The 9,181-nt window shown below is 33.7% G+C and overlaps 1 protein-coding gene and 2 long non-coding RNA genes across 3 annotated transcripts in view; all 3 read right to left on the reverse strand.

Annotated features, from left to right (window-relative positions):
• The window catches only part of LOC143054573 (uncharacterized), a 422,571-nt gene that overhangs the window by 285,951 nt on the left and 127,439 nt on the right, over nt 1–9,181 (reverse strand). The window lies entirely within an intron of this gene.
• Nucleotides 806–3,264, reverse strand: LOC143053428 (uncharacterized). The gene is made up of 3 exons (XR_012971343.1): nt 3,204–3,264; nt 2,534–2,673; nt 806–1,401 (listed from the first exon to the last, which is right to left on the reverse strand). It is a non-coding gene; the product is annotated as an uncharacterized LOC143053428 (long non-coding RNA).
• LOC143053429 (uncharacterized) lies at nt 4,866–7,324 on the reverse strand. The gene is made up of 3 exons (XR_012971344.1): nt 7,264–7,324; nt 6,594–6,733; nt 4,866–5,461 (listed from the first exon to the last, which is right to left on the reverse strand). It is a non-coding gene; the product is annotated as an uncharacterized LOC143053429 (long non-coding RNA).

Raw genomic sequence — 9,181 nt, forward strand, 5'->3', positions numbered from 1 at the left:
CCATTGGAACACATTGAAAGTCATAGTAAATAAATGGGGTGCTGTTCGTTAAATAATTTTGATAGCCACCTTGGGACTTCTGTTTCATGTTAGGCATTAGGTTCCAAGTTTCTGAGTGCAATCTCAGTGCCTCATGACCGGCATTCCGTTGCAAAATTTTGTTTTGATTGACAACAGGGTCACTCAGTCTACTTCCGGTGAAGAATAAAGGCTAGAATTTAGACAATTTACTCCATGCACTGACGCCAGATTTTATTTAAATCAAACATTTTTTTTACAGAAATTCAAACTAGAAAGCCTACCCTTTCAAATAAATCTACATTCAGTTTCAGAACTTGTGTAATAATGACACTACACCATTTTAGAGAAAAGTTATAGTTTTTTTTTAAGAACTACATTCGTGGGTACCGGACTGGTTACCGTAACTGGGATCCTATTCCTGTCAGACTTTAACTTTTGTTCCAGACTTAAAACTTTACTTTTAAAATAAAGATATACATCTCAGTAGTTATTCTGAAAAGTTTTAATAAATTTCATCGAACAGTTACAGAGTTATTGATCCTTATCTATAACATCTCATTTCTCCTCAAATATCAGAAAATTGGTCGGATAAAATCATATATTCATGAAGTAAATTTGCTTAAAATCAGCACAACATTTTTATTTGAAAAGATATTTACATTCTGTAAATTGCACATGGTAGATAAATTCATTCATTGTATACAAATTTAGTAAAAATTAAATTTTAATGAAATTTTTTTTAATTAAAATCATTTTTTAATTAAAAAAATAAAAAATCCTTATTTTTTTTATAGGAATTACAAAAGGAAAGAAGTTAAAAGTGAAAAACTTACAAAAAATGTATATCTATGAAGGCAAATAAGTTCCTTATCATATATGAAAAGCAGTAGTTTACATGGTAATGCAATTAGTGGTAATCCAATAAAATGTAAGCCCTACTGTACACACACATGATCTCTTAGAATACACTGTCCAGCACCTGTAAATCCCCATAAAAGTGTCACTGTCAGCAATTAGTGGCAAAATTGTGTCAAGGAAGCTGACAGCATCTTCCAGTGATATAAATAATGCAAGAAAATGTAGAACATCATAAATTATCAGTCAATGGTACTGTAAATTAACATGAAAGGTGGCAAAAATCGACGTAAATCTTGCTTCAAAGCGGGTAACAGACCCCATAACAAGGGAATAAAGCATGAAACACAGTCTTCAAACAGTCAGCCAAGTTCATCTAATACACAATGGAAGAGGCTAGATGCAGAGAAGTTCTCACTTGTAGCTAAATCCGGTCAAGACGGCACCTCCTACAGTTTACCAGATGTCGAGGGAAATCCTGGATCTGCCAAGTTATTACGTCCACAGCCAAAATGTTTGAAGGTTCTGAAAGAAGAAGCTAAATCTGAGTCTCATGATGAAACACATGTTACAGATGAGTCATATAGAGTTGTTAAGATGAATAAAGTTACTCTGCTACTTAATGTAGTTGTTAAATTTCACAATTTACAAGACATTAAATGTGATAACCCAAACTTTGAACTGACAAAGTTAATTAAGTATGGATCTTGTGTAAAGTGCATATATAAATGTACAGAATGCAAGTTTACATCACCATGTGTTAACCTGTTCGATGAAATTAAAACTCCAAAACGTGGACCTAACCCTGGAGAGTTAACCCGCATGCTTGTATCTGCCTTACAGGAGACTCCTATTGGAATAAAAAGAGGAAGATTTCTGATGGCCGCAGGACTAAATATACCACCACCCACTAAAAGAACACTGCAGAGGCATTCTAATTTTGTTGCGAATGAGATTAAAGAGTTAAATGACAATGATATGAAGAAAAAACTTGAAACTGTGAAAGAAGTTAACAGAATTCGTGGTGTAAAAGAGCCGTCACATATTCCTGTAGCAATCGACACGCGTTATAACAGTATGCATATAGTAAGCACAAAAAAACCCGGACAAAATGCTTCCCAGGCAATATCATTGGCATGTGAGCAAGTGACTGACCATAAGTTCATTGTTGCATCAGTTTTTCACAATAAACTTTGCTGGACAGGTTCTTGGCTTAAAGGAAAGGGACTTAATGTAACCTGTCCAGATGGACATGCTGGTACATGTACAGCCAATGTTAAGCCAACCAACCCTTTAAGTGAATATCTCATGGGTAAAGAAATTGGACTTCAGATTGATAGGCAAAATGTGCTGGTAAAGTATGCAGTTACAGATGGAGACGGACGTGGAGCAGAAGGTATAAATGATGCACTCAAAGTTTTACACCCGTTGTGGAAAGTTGAACGCCAAGCTGACCCAATTCATCTCGGAAGATCACAGTTTCGACAAAGTAATTCTGCAAATTTTAGTTTGAACATGTTTTATGGTTCGACACGTGAAAAGAAAAAACAAGGACAGAAAGTTTTAAGTCAAGATTTGAAAGCCAGATGTAGCTTAGTTTTCAATGAAATGTGGAAAGAAAACTGTGGAAATTTGGAAAAGATTAAAAAATGCTTACCTAGAGTGCTTGATGCTACTGTGCGGTGTTATACCGGTGACTGCTCTAAATGTCCCACTAGCTCATACGTGTGTGGTGGTGGTCACACAAACTGTTGGTGGCTGAGATCCATGTACTTGGGTGCAAACAAGTTAACCAACCTGAATATGGATGACAATGACAAATTAATAATGCAGGAACTTTTAAAAATGAAACTTAGTGAGGAAGCATTAATGAAAATGAAATTTAATTTCAACACTCAAAAATGTGAAGCCGTTAACAGAGCACTAAGTGTATCCTTACCAAAAAATGTGAACTTTTCTAGAAATTTTGAAGGGAGGGCATCAGCAATAATTCACACTTTGAATAATGGTATAGCTAATTCCTGGAAACAAAAAGCAGAATGTATTGGTTTTAAAATATCACAAGGTTCATTTAAACACTTAGAGCAGATGCAAAGGGAGTGTGAACGGAACAAAGTATACCAAAATACTCCAGAAAGGAAAAAGAAAAATTTACAACAAACCGGACAGAAAATTAAGGATCATGTGGAAGAAAAGGAACAAAGTAAATTTAAAGACCGATATCAAAAAGGACAACTTGATCCCAAACTTAATACGGCATTTGTTCAAAGCACAAAGGACGATCATTCATATGGGAGAGTAATGCCTGCTAAGAAGAATATACCTACCAGAAGCTGTACTTCAAAAATTCCAAAGTCAAAGAAGACATAGCTGCATCCATCTACATCTGAAAAAGATAAAGACAAAATTAAAGGTTCTTTTAAGGACCACCAAATCTTTCAAAAAGAGTCTAAAATTGTTGTACATTTAGTCAAAATTCTTTATATATAAGCTATAGCCCTACCCCTTAAATATCTTCTAAAAATAAATCCAGGCGGCAATCTGGATAATTGGCATGGCCCTGGCAAGAATTGCGGTGCTTACAATAAATCCTGTTGTTATTTATGTGATGCGGCTCTAAATTAATGTGAGCCGCATTCACACACAAACTATTATGGCACAAATGACTGGCATCAAATGTTTTATTTAACTCTAAATAATTGTTATAAACCATGTAACTGAATCTATGGGCTTTTTTCTTTTTCCAGGTACCAGAAATAGGATCTAGAAAAGAAATAAGCCCATATTTTCCATCTTTTGATGTTCCCTGATCCCATAAAAAGCATTCATGGTTTCTTGCCAGGTGGCTCTTTTCTATTATTTTTTGCCTATATTTTTCAAAAAATCCCTCCATTTTAACTTACAAGTGTATGAATTTAAATTTCCAGCAAATAACCTCACTGTGACCTCTTTTTAAACTTTCAAATGAAAAAAAAACTTTTTTAAAATTTCATAAATTTAAATTTCAATTTAATTTAAAAAGTTTAATTCAAATTTAAAAAATAATTACACCATTGTTTTCCTTATTAAATTTTGAAGTTTGTAGCAAAATTTCATCCATGTAACTCGAAAAATAAGCTTACAGTTGTAGATTGAAGTGTTCAATATATGCCTTCTGACAGGAACGGGGACCCAGTTATTTGCCCCATTGGAACACATTGAAAGTCATAGTAAATAAATGGGGTGCTGTTCGTTAAATAATTTTGATAGCCACCTTGGGACTTCTGTTTCATGTTAGGCATTAGGTTCCAAGTTTCTGAGTGCAATCTCAGTGCCTCATGACCGGCATTCCGTTGCAAAATTTTGTTTTGATTGACAACAGGGTCACTCAGTCTACTTCCGGTGAAGAATAAAGGCTAGAATTTAGACAATTTACTCCATGCACTGACGCCAGATTTTATTTAAATCAAACATTTTTTTTACAGAAATTCAAACTAGAAAGCCTACCCTTTCAAATAAATCTACATTCAGTTTCAGAACTTGTGTAATAATGACACTACACCATTTTAGAGAAAAGTTATAGTTTTTTTTTAAGAACTACATTCGTGGGTACCGGACTGGTTACCGTAACTGGGATCCTATTCCTGTCAGACTTTAACTTTTGTTCCAGACTTAAAACTTTACTTTTAAAATAAAGATATACATCTCAGTAGTTATTCTGAAAAGTTTTAATAAATTTCATCGAACAGTTACAGAGTTATTGATCCTTATCTATAACATCTCATTTCTCCTCAAATATCAGAAAATTGGTCGGATAAAATCATATATTCATGAAGTAAATTTGCTTAAAATCAGCACAACATTTTTATTTGAAAAGATATTTACATTCTGTAAATTGCACATGGTAGATAAATTCATTCATTGTATACAAATTTAGTAAAAATTAAATTTTAATGAAATTTTTTTTAATTAAAATCATTTTTTAATTAAAAAAATAAAAAATCCTTATTTTTTTTATAGGAATTACAAAAGGAAAGAAGTTAAAAGTGAAAAACTTACAAAAAATGTATATCTATGAAGGCAAATAAGTTCCTTATCATATATGAAAAGCAGTAGTTTACATGGTAATGCAATTAGTGGTAATCCAATAAAATGTAAGCCCTACTGTACACACACATGATCTCTTAGAATACACTGTCCAGCACCTGTAAATCCCCATAAAAGTGTCACTGTCAGCAATTAGTGGCAAAATTGTGTCAAGGAAGCTGACAGCATCTTCCAGTGATATAAATAATGCAAGAAAATGTAGAACATCATAAATTATCAGTCAATGGTACTGTAAATTAACATGAAAGGTGGCAAAAATCGACGTAAATCTTGCTTCAAAGCGGGTAACAGACCCCATAACAAGGGAATAAAGCATGAAACACAGTCTTCAAACAGTCAGCCAAGTTCATCTAATACACAATGGAAGAGGCTAGATGCAGAGAAGTTCTCACTTGTAGCTAAATCCGGTCAAGACGGCACCTCCTACAGTTTACCAGATGTCGAGGGAAATCCTGGATCTGCCAAGTTATTACGTCCACAGCCAAAATGTTTGAAGGTTCTGAAAGAAGAAGCTAAATCTGAGTCTCATGATGAAACACATGTTACAGATGAGTCATATAGAGTTGTTAAGATGAATAAAGTTACTCTGCTACTTAATGTAGTTGTTAAATTTCACAATTTACAAGACATTAAATGTGATAACCCAAACTTTGAACTGACAAAGTTAATTAAGTATGGATCTTGTGTAAAGTGCATATATAAATGTACAGAATGCAAGTTTACATCACCATGTGTTAACCTGTTCGATGAAATTAAAACTCCAAAACGTGGACCTAACCCTGGAGAGTTAACCCGCATGCTTGTATCTGCCTTACAGGAGACTCCTATTGGAATAAAAAGAGGAAGATTTCTGATGGCCGCAGGACTAAATATACCACCACCCACTAAAAGAACACTGCAGAGGCATTCTAATTTTGTTGCGAATGAGATTAAAGAGTTAAATGACAATGATATGAAGAAAAAACTTGAAACTGTGAAAGAAGTTAACAGAATTCGTGGTGTAAAAGAGCCGTCACATATTCCTGTAGCAATCGACACGCGTTATAACAGTATGCATATAGTAAGCACAAAAAAACCCGGACAAAATGCTTCCCAGGCAATATCATTGGCATGTGAGCAAGTGACTGACCATAAGTTCATTGTTGCATCAGTTTTTCACAATAAACTTTGCTGGACAGGTTCTTGGCTTAAAGGAAAGGGACTTAATGTAACCTGTCCAGATGGACATGCTGGTACATGTACAGCCAATGTTAAGCCAACCAACCCTTTAAGTGAATATCTCATGGGTAAAGAAATTGGACTTCAGATTGATAGGCAAAATGTGCTGGTAAAGTATGCAGTTACAGATGGAGACGGACGTGGAGCAGAAGGTATAAATGATGCACTCAAAGTTTTACACCCGTTGTGGAAAGTTGAACGCCAAGCTGACCCAATTCATCTCGGAAGATCACAGTTTCGACAAAGTAATTCTGCAAATTTTAGTTTGAACATGTTTTATGGTTCGACACGTGAAAAGAAAAAACAAGGACAGAAAGTTTTAAGTCAAGATTTGAAAGCCAGATGTAGCTTAGTTTTCAATGAAATGTGGAAAGAAAACTGTGGAAATTTGGAAAAGATTAAAAAATGCTTACCTAGAGTGCTTGATGCTACTGTGCGGTGTTATACCGGTGACTGCTCTAAATGTCCCACTAGCTCATACGTGTGTGGTGGTGGTCACACAAACTGTTGGTGGCTGAGATCCATGTACTTGGGTGCAAACAAGTTAACCAACCTGAATATGGATGACAATGACAAATTAATAATGCAGGAACTTTTAAAAATGAAACTTAGTGAGGAAGCATTAATGAAAATGAAATTTAATTTCAACACTCAAAAATGTGAAGCCGTTAACAGAGCACTAAGTGTATCCTTACCAAAAAATGTGAACTTTTCTAGAAATTTTGAAGGGAGGGCATCAGCAATAATTCACACTTTGAATAATGGTATAGCTAATTCCTGGAAACAAAAAGCAGAATGTATTGGTTTTAAAATATCACAAGGTTCATTTAAACACTTAGAGCAGATGCAAAGGGAGTGTGAACGGAACAAAGTATACCAAAATACTCCAGAAAGGAAAAAGAAAAATTTACAACAAACCGGACAGAAAATTAAGGATCATGTGGAAGAAAAGGAACAAAGTAAATTTAAAGACCGATATCAAAAAGGACAACTTGATCCCAAACTTAATACGGCATTTGTTCAAAGCACAAAGGACGATCATTCATATGGGAGAGTAATGCCTGCTAAGAAGAATATACCTACCAGAAGCTGTACTTCAAAAATTCCAAAGTCAAAGAAGACATAGCTGCATCCATCTACATCTGAAAAAGATAAAGACAAAATTAAAGGTTCTTTTAAGGACCACCAAATCTTTCAAAAAGAGTCTAAAATTGTTGTACATTTAGTCAAAATTCTTTATATATAAGCTATAGCCCTACCCCTTAAATATCTTCTAAAAATAAATCCAGGCGGCAATCTGGATAATTGGCATGGCCCTGGCAAGAATTGCGGTGCTTACAATAAATCCTGTTGTTATTTATGTGATGCGGCTCTAAATTAATGTGAGCCGCATTCACACACAAACTATTATGGCACAAATGACTGGCATCAAATGTTTTATTTAACTCTAAATAATTGTTATAAACCATGTAACTGAATCTATGGGCTTTTTTCTTTTTCCAGGTACCAGAAATAGGATCTAGAAAAGAAATAAGCCCATATTTTCCATCTTTTGATGTTCCCTGATCCCATAAAAAGCATTCATGGTTTCTTGCCAGGTGGCTCTTTTCTATTATTTTTTGCCTATATTTTTCAAAAAATCCCTCCATTTTAACTTACAAGTGTATGAATTTAAATTTCCAGCAAATAACCTCACTGTGACCTCTTTTTAAACTTTCAAATGAAAAAAAAACTTTTTTAAAATTTCATAAATTTAAATTTCAATTTAATTTAAAAAGTTTAATTCAAATTTAAAAAATAATTACACCATTGTTTTCCTTATTAAATTTTGAAGTTTGTAGCAAAATTTCATCCATGTAACTCGAAAAATAAGCTTACAGTTGTAGATTGAAGTGTTCAATATATGCCTTCTGACAGGAACGGGGACCCAGTTATTTGCCCCATTGGAACACATTGAAAGTCATAGTAAATAAATGGGGTGCTGTTCGTTAAATAATTTTGATAGCCACCTTGGGACTTCTGTTTCATGTTAGGCATTAGGTTCCAAGTTTCTGAGTGCAATCTCAGTGCCTCATGACCGGCATTCCGTTGCAAAATTTTGTTTTGATTGACAACAGGGTCACTCAGTCTACTTCCGGTGAAGAATAAAGGCTAGAATTTAGACAATTTACTCCATGCACTGACGCCAGATTTTATTTAAATCAAACATTTTTTTTACAGAAATTCAAACTAGAAAGCCTACCCTTTCAAATAAATCTACATTCAGTTTCAGAACTTGTGTAATAATGACACTACACCATTTTAGAGAAAAGTTATAGTTTTTTTTTAAGAACTACATTCGTGGGTACCGGACTGGTTACCGTAACTGGGATCCTATTCCTGTCAGACTTTAACTTTTGTTCCAGACTTAAAACTTTACTTTTAAAATAAAGATATACATCTCAGTAGTTATTCTGAAAAGTTTTAATAAATTTCATCGAACAGTTACAGAGTTATTGATCCTTATCTATAACATCTCATTTCTCCTCAAATATCAGAAAATTGGTCGGATAAAATCATATATTCATGAAGTAAATTTGCTTAAAATCAGCACAACATTTTTATTTGAAAAGATATTTACATTCTGTAAATTGCACATGGTAGATAAATTCATTCATTGTATACAAATTTAGTAAAAATTAAATTTTAATGAAATTTTTTTTAATTAAAATCATTTTTTAATTAAAAAAATAAAAAATCCTTATTTTTTTTATAGGAATTACAAAAGGAAAGAAGTTAAAAGTGAAAAACTTACAAAAAATGTATATCTATGAAGGCAAATAAGTTCCTTATCATATATGAAAAGCAGTAGTTTACATGGTAATGCAATTAGTGGTAATCCAATAAAATGTAAGCCCTACTGTACACACACATGATCTCTTAGAATACACTGTCCACTGTAAATCCCCATAAAAGTGTCACTGTCAGCAATTAGTGGCAAAATTGTGTCAAGGAATCTGAC

Source organism: Mytilus galloprovincialis, chromosome 12 (genome assembly GCF_965363235.1).
Source record: "Mytilus galloprovincialis chromosome 12, xbMytGall1.hap1.1, whole genome shotgun sequence".
In the NCBI taxonomy this organism is placed as follows: domain Eukaryota; kingdom Metazoa; phylum Mollusca; class Bivalvia; order Mytilida; family Mytilidae; genus Mytilus; species Mytilus galloprovincialis.